The following is a 13,101-nucleotide window of genomic DNA, read 5'->3' on the forward strand; positions in this document are numbered from 1 at the left end:
TACTCTTGGAAAAAGGCCTTGTGAGTCTCATGAATTTCAGGAACTTTCTGAGACTTCATAGTTGTGTTTACTTCCAGAGTCTTGTAAGTCTCTCTCTTCTCTTCAGGAAGAAATGTTTCAATTTGGAGGAAATAGCTATACCCCAACATTTGAGACATCACTTCCTCTTATAGGGTCTTAGCCTTGTGATCTTATTTAACCATATTTCTTTGTGGGTCCTCATCTCCCAATAGTCACAGGGAGAAGAGTAGGGTTATGTTACTCTATGTGTAGGATATTCCCCTAGGCTCAGATGTTTCATCTTCAGCTTGGCACTATCAGATGGTGAGAATTTAACAATAGAGCCTAGTAGGAGATTTTAGGTTTTAGGGTGTATGTCCAAAGAGAATGGTGGGACCCGGTCTTTTTCTCACTCTATCTCTGTTTTCCTGCTATCATTTGTGAGCAGCTTGCTCTGCTATGCACTCTTGCTATGATATGTTACCTTATTCAGTTCAGTTCACACCCTGAAAGTTATTGATGCCTCTTCGCAAATCACCATGATTGGATGATGAACCTTCTCTGTTTCTGACTTTACTACATGTAGTTCTGTTTGTGCATCAGGCCTGAGGCAATATTGTTTTTTAGTTTGTTTGACCCAAAATAATTCTGTATTCATTGGTGCGCAAGAGCAGCCATGACAATTTTGAAGAAAAGATTAATGTAAAATTACCTGTTTTATGAGACAAATTTTTAATATATCTCATGTTTTGGCTTTCTTTGAAGTCAGTGATGGTAGAATAAATGAAAATTCAGCGAGGTGATTTAGCCAAGAAGTTCTAATATAAAAGCTTACTGTTTTGATGGTTTCTAATCTGCCATAGAAAACGTACTTTCAGAAATGGATAGTCTCATCACTGACACAATAAAGACACTAAAGGAAGGGACTTTCTCTTCAATGCCATTTAAACAGAGCCTTGTGTGAGAAGAAGACAGGCGATACTTGGTTGGGGGACATGAAAGCACTAGAACAGAAAACAAGCAATTGAAGATGAGGCTACAGAGAACATGTTGTAGCCCTTGCCACTGTGAAAGGAATCTTCTTTTCTGGTTCTTTCATCAGTGTTCTGGCTCAAGAAACAAGGACGGGTGCCCAGCTGCATATTTTCCAATGAGCTTATTAGCAGAGGCTAAGGTTTGCACTGTGACTTTAGCGGCCTGATGTCCAAACACCTGGTACACAAAGCATCAGAGCAGAGAGTAAAAGGAAAAATTATCAGTGCTGTTAGAATGGAACAGAGGTTCCTCCTGGACGCCTTTCCCGTGAAGCTCACTGGGATGAATTGCTCTTTAATGAAGCCACACTCTGAATCCATGGCAGCCTTGCTTCTGCTGGGTCTGGATTTTAACAGAGCTTTCAGAGTAGAAAATCCATTTGACTTCACGGAGAATACATCCAGGGAAGGGAAGAGTAACTTCTTTGGGAAGAAAGCAGGTGAGTCTCAGGGGATGGAAGGGAGGCTGAATACAACAGAGAATTCTTTTACCTTGAATGCTGATTTCTAAATGAACTGAAGATGTGCTGTTGTTTTGAAGCTTCACAACAATTTAAATAATGATATACATATCCACGAGGTCACAGAAAGGGAAAAACACAATAGAAAAGTAAGAAACTGAGGATCAGGAAAATACCAAACATTAGAGAGTAAGAAAACAAGATAATGGCTACATACCTTCAATAGCTCTAAATGATAATAGTCTCAACTTTCCAATCAAAACGTACAAGTTGGTAGGCTAGTTTAAAAATGAAAACCGATCTATTTGTTGCCTGCAAGAAATGTACCTAACTAGCAAAGACAAACACAACCTTAGAGTGAAAAAATGAAAAGAGATGTTCCAAATAAAAGAATAGGTATAGTCTTATTAATATCTGATGAAATAGACTTCAAAATAGAATTAATCAGAAGGATAACAGAACAAATTGACTTAACCATCATCTAAAGAATCCTCCATTCAGACTTCTAGCAGTACAATCAATATTTTTTTCTAAAAAAAACAAAAAACAAACTAAAACCTAGAAACCAACTGAGAGAAAAACTGTAAAAACTACATAAACTCATGGAGATTGAACATCACATTCCTGAGTGATGAATGAATCATCAAAGAAACCAGGAGGGAAACTAAAAGCTCTTAAAAAATTATGACATGAAGGTGGTATTAAGAGGGTAATTTATATTTATAGATGCCTGCATTAAAAAAATCAGAGTGGGAAAACAGAGACTGGTAGATCCCTGTGTGTTCAAGGCCAGCCTGGTCTACACAGCAAGTTCCAGACCAGTCAGAAATACATAGTGAGATCCTGTCTTAAAAACAGAACAAAGTAAAATCAGAATGAACAGGTGTAGTGGGACAGTGGGGGTGAGATTGGTCAGTAGATATCATGCATGTATAAGAAATTGTTACACTTCAAGAATTTAAACAAACAAGGAAAGGCCAAATCTAAAATTAGTAAATGGAAAGAAATAATAAAGGCCACAGTAGAAATCAATCAAATGGAACCATGAAAATGAAGGATCAATCATATTAAGAGGTTTTTGGAATTGATAAATAAAATTGATAAATCCTTAGTCAAATTAACCAAAACAAACAGAAAACTCAAATTAATAAAATTAGAAAGAAAAATGAGATATTGCAAGAGACAAAAATGAAAATCAGAGAACCATTAGAGCACACTTTGGAAACCTAAACCCTAATAAACTAAAAGTCAAGAAGAGGTGGGTGAATTTCTAAACATGTATTACCTACTATAATTAAGCCTAAAGCACACAGACAACATAAACCAAACAAGGGCAAACAATGAGAATAAATCAACAGTGAGAGACAGTCCAAAGTCTAGACAAATGGGTTCACTGCTGAATTGTACCAGACCTTTAAGAAAGAACAAACACATGTTCTTCAAGAAAATATCTACAATAAAAAAAGGAAAGAATACTGCCATTACAATGACAGAATTACTAAGAGAAGGCCACAACAGAAAAAAGGCAATTGCAGTATTACAGACCAATTTCCCAGATGAACACGGATGGAGATAGCCTCAATAAAATAATCATAAACCAAGTTCAAATGCATATCAAAAAGATAACTCACCACGATAAAGTGAGCTTTATTCTTGGGTAGAAAATTTGTATCAGTCAAATGTAATATACCACACTAATGGATTTAAGGACAGAAATCCTGTGATTTTCAACATCTCATTATAAAAGACTCTAAGAAGCAGGACATAGAAAGGATGTCCTCCAACACAAATCAAAGCTATATACAACAAACTAAATGTGGAAAAACTCAAAGTATTCTACTAAAATCAGGAACCAGACAACACTGAGTACTACACTGGAACAATCTCAGATCTGATAAACATTTTCAACAAAAGTCACAGAGTATCAAGTTAGTATTAAAAAATTAGCAGCCTTCCTATAGACAAATAAATAACATTTCAAGAAAGAAACCCAGAAAACAGCCCCATTCACAATGCTTCAAAAAATAAAATACATTTGCAAAATCCTAACTAAGGAGGTGAAAGACCTCTTTAATAAAAAACCTCTAAAACACTAAAGAAAGAAATTGACAAAAAAGACTGGAGAAATAACTTCCACAATTACTAACTGGCAGGCTTTATGTGTGCATCGTGAAATGGCTCCAACAGTAAAGGTGATCTGCAGACTCTATGCAGTCTTCATAAAAAACCCTCAAGTCAGTCTTCACAGAAATGCAAAACAACTTAAAATTCAAACAGAAGCAAATAATCCACAATGCTGGAGGTATCACAATACCAGATTTCTTTTCTTTTCTTTTCTTTTTTTTGTTTTTCGAGACAGGGTTTCTCTGTGTAGCTTTGCGCCTTTCCTGGATCTCACTTGGTAGCCCAGGCTGGCCTCAAACTCAGAGAGATCCTCCTGGCTCTGCCTCCCGAGTGCTGGGATTAAAGGCCTGTGCCACCACTGCCCAGCTCTTTTCTTTTTTTAAGTCAGGGTTTCTCTGTGTAGCTCTTTCTGTCCTGGAACTCTCTCTGCAGACCATGCTGGCCTTGAACTCAGAGATCCTCCTGACTCTGTTTCCACAGTGCTGGGATTAAAGGCATGTGCCAGCTTGCAATACCAGATTTCAAACTCTGCTACAAAGCTACAATAATACAAACCAGACACACATCAAAACAGCAACATGGAAGACACAGAAAGTAAAACCCACACAACTGTAACTACTTTCTCTTCTCTGTCCAGTCCCTCCCACGACCCCCCTCTCCCCTGTCCCATCTGCTTCTCCTCCTCCATTTCTCTTCAGAAAGGGGCAGGCTTCCCATGGGTATCAACTAGCTATGGTATATCAAGTTGCTAGGCACCTCCTATTAAGGCTGGAGAAGGCAACCCGTAGGAGGAAAGGGTCCCCAAAGCAGGCAACAGAGTTGGAGGCAGCCCCTGCCACTGTTAGGAGTCCTCAAAGAAGACCAAACTACATGACTATAACATAAAAGCAGAAGGCCTATATCAGTCCCATACAGGCTTCCTGGTTGATGGTTCAGTCTCTGTGAGCCCCTATGAGCTAATTACCTAATTAGCTAAGTACCTAATTTTTGACAAAGCTATAAAAACAAAACAAACAAACAAACAAACAAACAAAAAACAAAAACCCCCAAACAGTATGGAGGTTGCTCCGAAAACTAAAGATAGCATTCCCAGATGACTCCCAACTATACATGCCTATAAACCCAGCAGAATTCTAATTCATTTGTCTGTAGAGACGCCTGCACAGCCATGTATATTGTGGCACTATTCACAATAGGTAGTTATGGAATCCGCCTAGATGTCCATCAGCAGAGGAATGAGAGAAGCAACTACAGCATACATGCATAGAGATATTTTATGCATTCTCAAGGAAGAGTGAAATCATGTCTTTTGCTTAAAAGGGTTGCAACTGGAGAAAATCAGGTTAAATAAAATAAATGTAATCAGAAAGACAAATAGCATTTTTTCTCTCATATATGGATCCTAGATTTTACATAGATGCATAAAGGTATAACCATATGTATCCATATATATATATAATATATATACACATACACATGCAATATTAAAATATTACAATTCTTGTATTTGTATCTTACTATAAATGTAGTCTTAATTGTCCTCTTTTTCCTAAAATTCAAAAAGAATAAAATTGAACAGGTCTTTTTATAAATACAAGAAAACCTTACTTTAGCCCTCTGATTTTATTACCTTGCTATAACAAGGCCCTGCTGCTGAACAGTGGGACATTTTAAACAGCATCCAGGGATCATGAAGAAATAAGACTGAGGCTTTCATGCCACAATGTGTCATCAACTAACTTCTTCAGTTGCAATGTTGAGTCAGATTCTGTGTTTTGCTAACTGTACTCGTCTCACTGATGTGCCAAATACCCAATAGAAGTAATTTAGAGTAAAGGGTTCCTTTGGCTCACAGTTCCAGTGTACAGTTCACCAAGGTAGGCAAGTCATGGTCACGTGAAGGCAGGTGATCACATTGCAGCCATAGTCAAGAAACACAGGGAGATAGATACTATGGTTAGTACATTGTCTCTGTTTCAGTCAGTCCAGGAGCTCAGCCCATGGGGTGATCCTTCCCTCATTGTGGGTGGGCCTTCCCACTCAAATTTTGTTAACAAGAAAAATACACATTCGAATCCTCCCTTCTAGAGTAGGATGTGTTATATGTTTTTATAACAACTCAGATTGCAGGTACTATTATTCCAATGAAGCAGGTCAAAAAAAACAGACCCAATCTATGAATGAAGGGCTAGATGAGTTCCTGATGATGATGTAAGAATCGAGCATTCTGGCATTCACTACTTCATGTTGGCTTGGATATTCTCACTGAAAAAAAAGGGGGGGTCACTTTTGGTGATCCAAGTAATACCATGCCAAGAGCTTCCTGTTTGATGAGAGAGCAAAGGCTCTTTGCCTCCTTTTCTCTCTCCCTGCCTGATCTCTCGCCTTCATTCTTGTATCTTAGCACAGCCACACCCAAATCTTCACAATATTGCATGTGGATGCTGTTGCATAACGTTGGCAGAACTGAGTAGCAGGGACAGAGACTGAATGGATAGAAAAGTCTGATATCCAACTCTTTACAGAAAAAGGTTTTCCACTCCATTCTATAGAAAAAAGACAAACAAAGCAAAACATACCCAAAGAGACAAACAAACAAAAAGTAGAAATAAACAGGTATTTAACCTTCCTTTTCTCTTAAAACAAACAAACAATAACAACAAAAAACCTGCCTTAAGAGTTGTGTTGGCTTTATTTTTACAGGAACAAAGAGTGCAGGTGTCCTCTCTGGGACCTGTGATAGAACCATTTCTTGAAAGAGCTATTTCCCTAAAACGCATCCACAGGGCCCCAAGTGCTTCTCCATAGATTTATGCTGACAAGGTAACAATGAACCGCTCATTTCCCCATGGAACTTAGAAGCTATTTGAGCAAGAAGTATACCCTTAAGCCCAATGAAAAGCTCTGAAAAATTGAGTGCAGGCAGACCTGGGATTTGAGCAGGTGCATGGGAATGAAGTCAGTAAACTTGAACTTAAGTGTGAGGAGTTCTTAGATGAAATGAAGACTCTGGAAACAATATCAAGGAAAAAACAAAGAAAAGAAAAGAAGTAAGAGTGGTAACAACCAAGAAGTAACTTAAGGAGCCACCTGATAGGGCATTTAGTTTGCCAATTTCTTTTTCATTGCCTATAGGACTAGAGCTCTCCATGACACAAAATGAGACAAGTTGTGAGGAAGAGTTCTAATGATCTTTGTAGTTAAGTCATGTCTGAGGAGAAAGCGGGTCATTTTGTCTCATGTGTAATGAAACAATATTTCTAAAGGGAGATGACGGTGCCCAAATCTAAAAATTGTGCCTTAGTGATTTTGTCATACAGACACTAGATATATTAATAGAATCCAAAATGGAAGATGCAAAATGATGGATGGATAATTTACCATGAGACTGGAGAAGAACTGTTGGAAGGACACAGGATGCACAGTTCAGGATACCCAGGCCATGGAGAGAGTGGCTGCAGAGCAGAGCATCCCTGAGTGTGCTGAGCCAAAAAGGACAGACAGATGTAGTCCAGAAGAAAGGAGGTGGGAGACCAAGAAGGACTCACAGGGCGAGCAGAAGATAGATCTATGGAAGCAAGAATGGAAAGGCAGGTGAGAAACAGTTTCAACTAATTCATGTAGTGGCTCATTCTATCTACAAAAGGGATTTCTTTGAGACTGTCCTCTCTTCTGATTTGCAAAAGGTGCTCAGTTGTTGTTATCTTTACTGACTCTGGTTTTCTGCTGGCCTAATCTCAATGTGAGTGATCTTCCCTCAGTTTACCACAGATCCCAGGAATAGGGAAGCTTCCAGGAAAACATACCAGGGTGGGAAACTGAGCTACCCTGTGACTTAGAAGTGACTTCTCCTGTGCCTGAGGGACAACATACAATCCAGCCTGAATTAATAAGTGTCCCAAGTCTGTCCAATTGTTTAACTACATGTGCTCCTCAGCCAATATCCCATGTTCTTCCCTCATATAATCTCAGAGTTACTGTTAGTATACTGAAGGCCATGGGTAGAACTTTAGTCCCCTTATGCATCTCAGTTTAGGTCACATTGAAATAAATTATTTGTTTTACCACCATTAATATTCTTGCAGTTTCAATGCTTCTCAGGCCCAAATGTCTGGATCCGGTTAGTGGAGACCTTTGGAGCCATACCACCTGAACTAGAATTCTGGAAATATCTGTTTGTGAAGACATGGTTGCCAGGGTTACAAAGGAAAATAATGATTATAATATATTTAATTATAACACATATAATACATTGTAATGATATTGTGTGCCCCAATATACTGTGCACCCTAATAGACTTATCTGGGGTCAGAGAACAGAACAGCCATGAGACAGATATAGAGACCAGAAAATGGTGGCACACATACCTTTAATCCTAGCATTCCAGAGGCAGAGATTTATCTGGATCTTTGTGAGTTCAAAGCCACACTGGAAACAGCCAGGCATGGTGACACACGCCTTTAATCCCAGGAAGTGATAACAGGAAGCAGAAAGGTATGTAAGGTGTAAGGATCAGGAATTAGGGCTTTTAGGCTTTTAGCAGCAGTTCAGCTGAGATCCATTTGGATGAGGACATAGAGGCTTCCAGCTTGAGGAAACAAGATCGGCTGAGAAGTTGATGAGATGAGGCTGTGGCTTGTTCTGTTTCTCTGATCTTTCAGTGTTCACCCCAATATCTGGCTCCCATGTTTTTTATTAATAAGACCTTTTTAAGATTTGTGTTACAGGGTTGGAGAGATGGCTCAGAGGTTAAGAGTACTAGCGGCTCTTCCAGAGGTACCAAGTTCAGTTCCCAGCAACCACATGGTGGCTCACAGCCATTTGTAATGAGATCTGGTGCCCTCTTCTGGCTTGCAGGCATACATGCAGGCAGAACACTATATATAGTAAATAAATAAATCTTTAAAAAAAGATTCGTGTTATAATACATTATAATGCATTTAATGCATTTGTTACTTTTCTATTGTGACAAAACAGCATTAATAAGGTAACTTATGCAGGAAAGTATTTAATTGGGATTATGGTTCCAGAGAATTTGAGTCCATGATTGCAGAACAAAGGCATAGCAGCATGGAGCAGCTGGAAGTTCACATCTAAAACCCTAAGCAGAAAATAGTGTACAGTGGGCACAGGGGAAGCCTTTGAACCTCAAGCCCCACCCCCAGTGACACAACTCCTCCAACAAAATGTTAACTCCAAATCCTTCCCAAACAGCCACCAATTGGGTTTTATAGATCCAAAACTTAGGGGGGGACATCCCATTTAAACCATCACACCTTTCTTCAAGGAACTTAAAATCTGGAGTTGAGGGTGGTGGGAAAGAAAATATGTATAAATAAAAAAAAGCTAACCAATAGTGGAAAGCCAGTAAATGGAACACAATATACAGAATTATAGCAGGTGGTTTAACCCACACAGAAATGAACTGTAAAACAGAGTTCTTTTTCATTCCTGAATTTCTTGGGAAAAAAAAAATCTCAAACTGGTGATTCAGTTAAAATATGGTACCTAGGGCAGTAGTTTCTGTTAAGGTTATCCTGAGGGTCATATCTAAGTGGCATAGATAACAAAAAAGACCATGCATATATTTGCATTTAGAGTGATATGATTTACATGCTTTTGCATATGCACATGTGCTGTGAATAAAATTATGTTAATTGTATGATCTACCCTTACACACAATATTAAAGTTTAAGTAAGTAGGCTGGAGGAGGTCAATTCTTGCTTTTTCTTGCATTGACTCCTTAACACATCCTCTGCCACCAATCTATCTATATTGTGGAAAAGGTAAAGAAAGGTGTATAGAAATCAGGCTACAGAGAGTTGACTCTTGACAGGGGTTCATATCAGGTTTTTACTTGGAGAGCTCTATATTTGCTTGATGAGGTTCCTTTGTTCTCACGAAATCAAATGTAGTTATGTGTTCTATGTCAACAGAGGCTCAGCCAATAATTATCTAAAAATGAGCTTGTGCTATTAATAAAATAATGATTTCCATCTGTTTTTTCCCCCTGCTGTCCTGTATCAGATACATACTCCCTGAGGGGATGAATGTAAGTGCCCATGGTTAATTGAAAACTTAGTGTGTACTTGCTATTACTGGCCCTAAACACTTTCTATGTTTTGCTTGCCAGGCTGGAGGTCAAGTCCAGGACCTCATACATGCAAGACAAGTACTCCTCTAGCTGAGCTCTACCTTCAGGTCCTATCATAACTTTATGTCTCAAAAACAATAATGACAAAGTTAGGAGTTATTTTCTTTTATCCCCCCCCCCCCCACACACACATGAGAGTTATAATGGATAAATGAATTATCCAAAGCTCTACAACTAGTAAATAGTAGAGCAGAGACTATTAACCCATATTGGGTGCCTATGGCAAAATACAGGTAAGGTGCGCCCTTCATATTTGGTGCCAATGGAAAGCTACCTGTTCAACCCCAGAGTTGTGCTGAGTGCTGCGCATGAGTGAAACAATTCTTTACTGCCTTGAAACTGATTACCCTGTGGGCCTCTCTGATTCAGCAAACAATCGAACTGCTTTTCCCACTCACAGAAGCCATAAACCCAGTGTGCCACCTTTGAATATTCCTACTTATTTATTCTAACATTGGAACCATCAAATGGTCCTCATGGTTTTGTCTTCCAGTTAGTTTGTAGTAGGTAGCCATTCCAGCTTTGATCTGGAAATTCCAACCCCCATTGAGGCTTCGGTAACTGTCACGCCTACAAGACGGGACCAAGAGAGGACTCTGAAGACTTGAGATCTGGATGCCGGGATTCTCTTGGTTCCTGGACCCTGGACGTGGGAGGTAGATCAAGCAGAGTTCTCCAGAGAACACCGCTGGACTGCACCACATCTTTCTCAGACCCTGTTACCTCTGTTATGTATCCCTTCATTTGTAAGTTACCCCAGAGAATAAACCTCCCTTTTAACTACGTGAAGTTGCCTTAATAATTTCGCCAGTATTAGTTCCCAGCTCTCTTCCCCAAAGATTCTACCAAAGCATCTTTCACTCACATCACCCTAGGCATTGGCTTTCTCCTTGTTCTTCCTGCCTCTGGAGAGTGGGGAGAAGGAACCAAAGGTGGCCGAAGACATCACGGACACCATTTGCTCCCAGAGATTCATACAGGTGCTAGAACAATGAATTTGTTAAAGGAATTCATGCATGAGATTCTAACAGGTGAAATTTGGAAAATGAATGCGTTTTTAGATAAAGAGATGGTTTAGGAAGCTATAAAACACACATAGGGTATTGATAAAGAGGGAAAGTTTCAAATTAAGAGCCATTTTATCTGATAGACCTGTATTGTAAGAACCCCGTGCACAGTCGTCATGTTACAGAAAGCCAATGGAGAGGACCTCTAGTCTGGAAAAGACACTTAGACCTTAGAAGCCCCAACAACTAACCTTAGATGCTTCCTGGAATTAATTTCTTATCATTCATGCCAACTTGGTTTCTTTATTTTTTTTTCACTCCCCAGTGTGAAATGCACTAACCATCATGAATTCCAGACATTTATAAGCAACGTTTATAATGGATTGATTATGTGTCATGGGACCGTAAAATAAATAATGCATGAGAGCTGGGATTGATAATTAGTAACACACAAGTAGACTCTCCATCTTTAAAAACATCAATCCTTGAGTGTGTATGTGTGTGTGTGTGTGTGTGTGTGTGTGTGTGTGTGCGCGTGCGCGCGTGCGCGCGCGCGCAGGCATGTTTGTGTGTATGCTGGTGCTTTGGGTGGTATTCCTCAGGAGCCACACACCTTCCCAACCCTTGCTCTTGAGACAAGATCTCTCATCTGGATCTGGGCCTCACAGCTTAGAACAGGCTGGTTGGTGAGCTAGTCCCAAGGATCCCCTTGTCTTCATTTTGCCAGTGCTGTGATCATAAGCTTGGACCAGTACATGTGATTTTTTTTATGGTGGGTTCTGGGAATCAAACTCAGGTTGTCATTCTTGCACACACAGCAATCACTTTATCAACTGAGACATCTGCTCATCCCAGTCCTCCCATGTTCACAGCGTTCATAGGAACTTGTAACTTGGTTTTCATAACTACTCTCCCCATTTTACTGATGAGATTAAGGGAATACCAAGAGTATGACTGTGTATTACACTACCAATGAAGGTGAAATCCCAGGACTTCTGATGTCAAATTCTTGCTCTCACATCATGCTGTTAAAGTGATTGGGCAATGTATTGATTAACAGACTCAATGATTCACCAGTTAAGCAAATGCTTATTGAACATTTAGCCTTTTCTAAGCACTTGGGTATGTCAGGGAACAAAATAGATGAAGATCTCTGTTCTCTGGGCACTGATTTCTTGGCAAAGCTTTAATATGCTGCAAATCTCCCTTTGAAAGGAAGGCTTCTGGCTGGTGCTCAAGGAGGCTTTGGGATTCTTTCCTTTCAAGGAAAGTATCCTTATTCTATGGCCGAACTCTCCCTAGGTTCTCACTAGGAAGAAGATTGCTTGGATCACAAGTTTGAGGTTAGTCCTTTTTGACTATAGTCCATTGATTTGGCTGCCTATAGCAGTTATGACAAAATTATTTTGAGCATTAGACTGTTTGCATTTAATTAATTTAAATACACACACAATCATTGGAAAATTAAGTAGACAAAAACATTTTCATGCATCATAGGCATTTTGCAAACATATACAGTGTAACCTGTTAATTACCTTTTTCCTTCAGCAACCATTTATCTTTGTAATGCCTTGCCTAATAACTCAATGCTTCTTGCTTACATTTTAACTGCTTATTACTTACTTTCCCAAGCTGTTTCCAAAGGGATTGTCTTGTCCAAAATAAGAAGGAATATTTTTTTAAAAGAAGGAATATTGTAATAACACAGGACAATAAAAAAGCAGATTAGTCTTGGAGTTGAGATCAGAAAGCATTGCTGTGTGTTTCTAAAAATGATTATGATGACAATGTTTTCAATTTTGAATGAAATGCATTTATTAAGTAGATAGCAAGGAAAAATGAAATAATTGTGATTAGCATGCGTAGAGAAGTAGCAGAGAGGAAAACATCATCAAATTGGGCTCTCATAGCCAGTAGCTAGTAGAGATAGTTAGGGTAGTCCAATTGAGAAAGCAAACATAAGGTAAGGTCTTCAAATCTGAATTTTACATTCATCAGAAATCAGCTGGGGGGAAGCAATGTTGAGGCAGGCATCATTCAGATAAGTGGGTGAAGCAGAGTCCTTCCTCAGGTGAGGCTTCTAAGTCATAGAACAAATAGCTGAAGATAGCTACCATTGAATTGCACACTCACAACATCCAGTAGAAACCCAAGCATTGTGGAATTGAGGATATCAGTGGGATTTCATGAGTAAGAAAATCCCAGGAAAAGGATCCCCTCTGCTTTCTCCATGGATACACTTCCATGACTGAACTTCTAGCTCCTCATTCCCACTGCAGGCAATTTTAAGTTATAGAATAAACAATAGTAACCTTGATTG

The 13,101-nt window shown here is 39.2% G+C and overlaps 1 pseudogene; it reads left to right on the forward strand.

Moving 5' to 3' along the window:
• Nucleotides 1–719: 719 nt before the first annotated feature.
• On the forward strand, nucleotides 720–1,545 carry LOC118586245 (annotated as a pseudogene).
• The last annotated feature ends 11,556 nt before the right edge of the window (nucleotides 1,546–13,101 follow it).

Source organism: Onychomys torridus, chromosome 6 (assembly GCF_903995425.1).
Source record: "Onychomys torridus chromosome 6, mOncTor1.1, whole genome shotgun sequence".
In the NCBI taxonomy this organism is placed as follows: domain Eukaryota; kingdom Metazoa; phylum Chordata; class Mammalia; order Rodentia; family Cricetidae; genus Onychomys; species Onychomys torridus.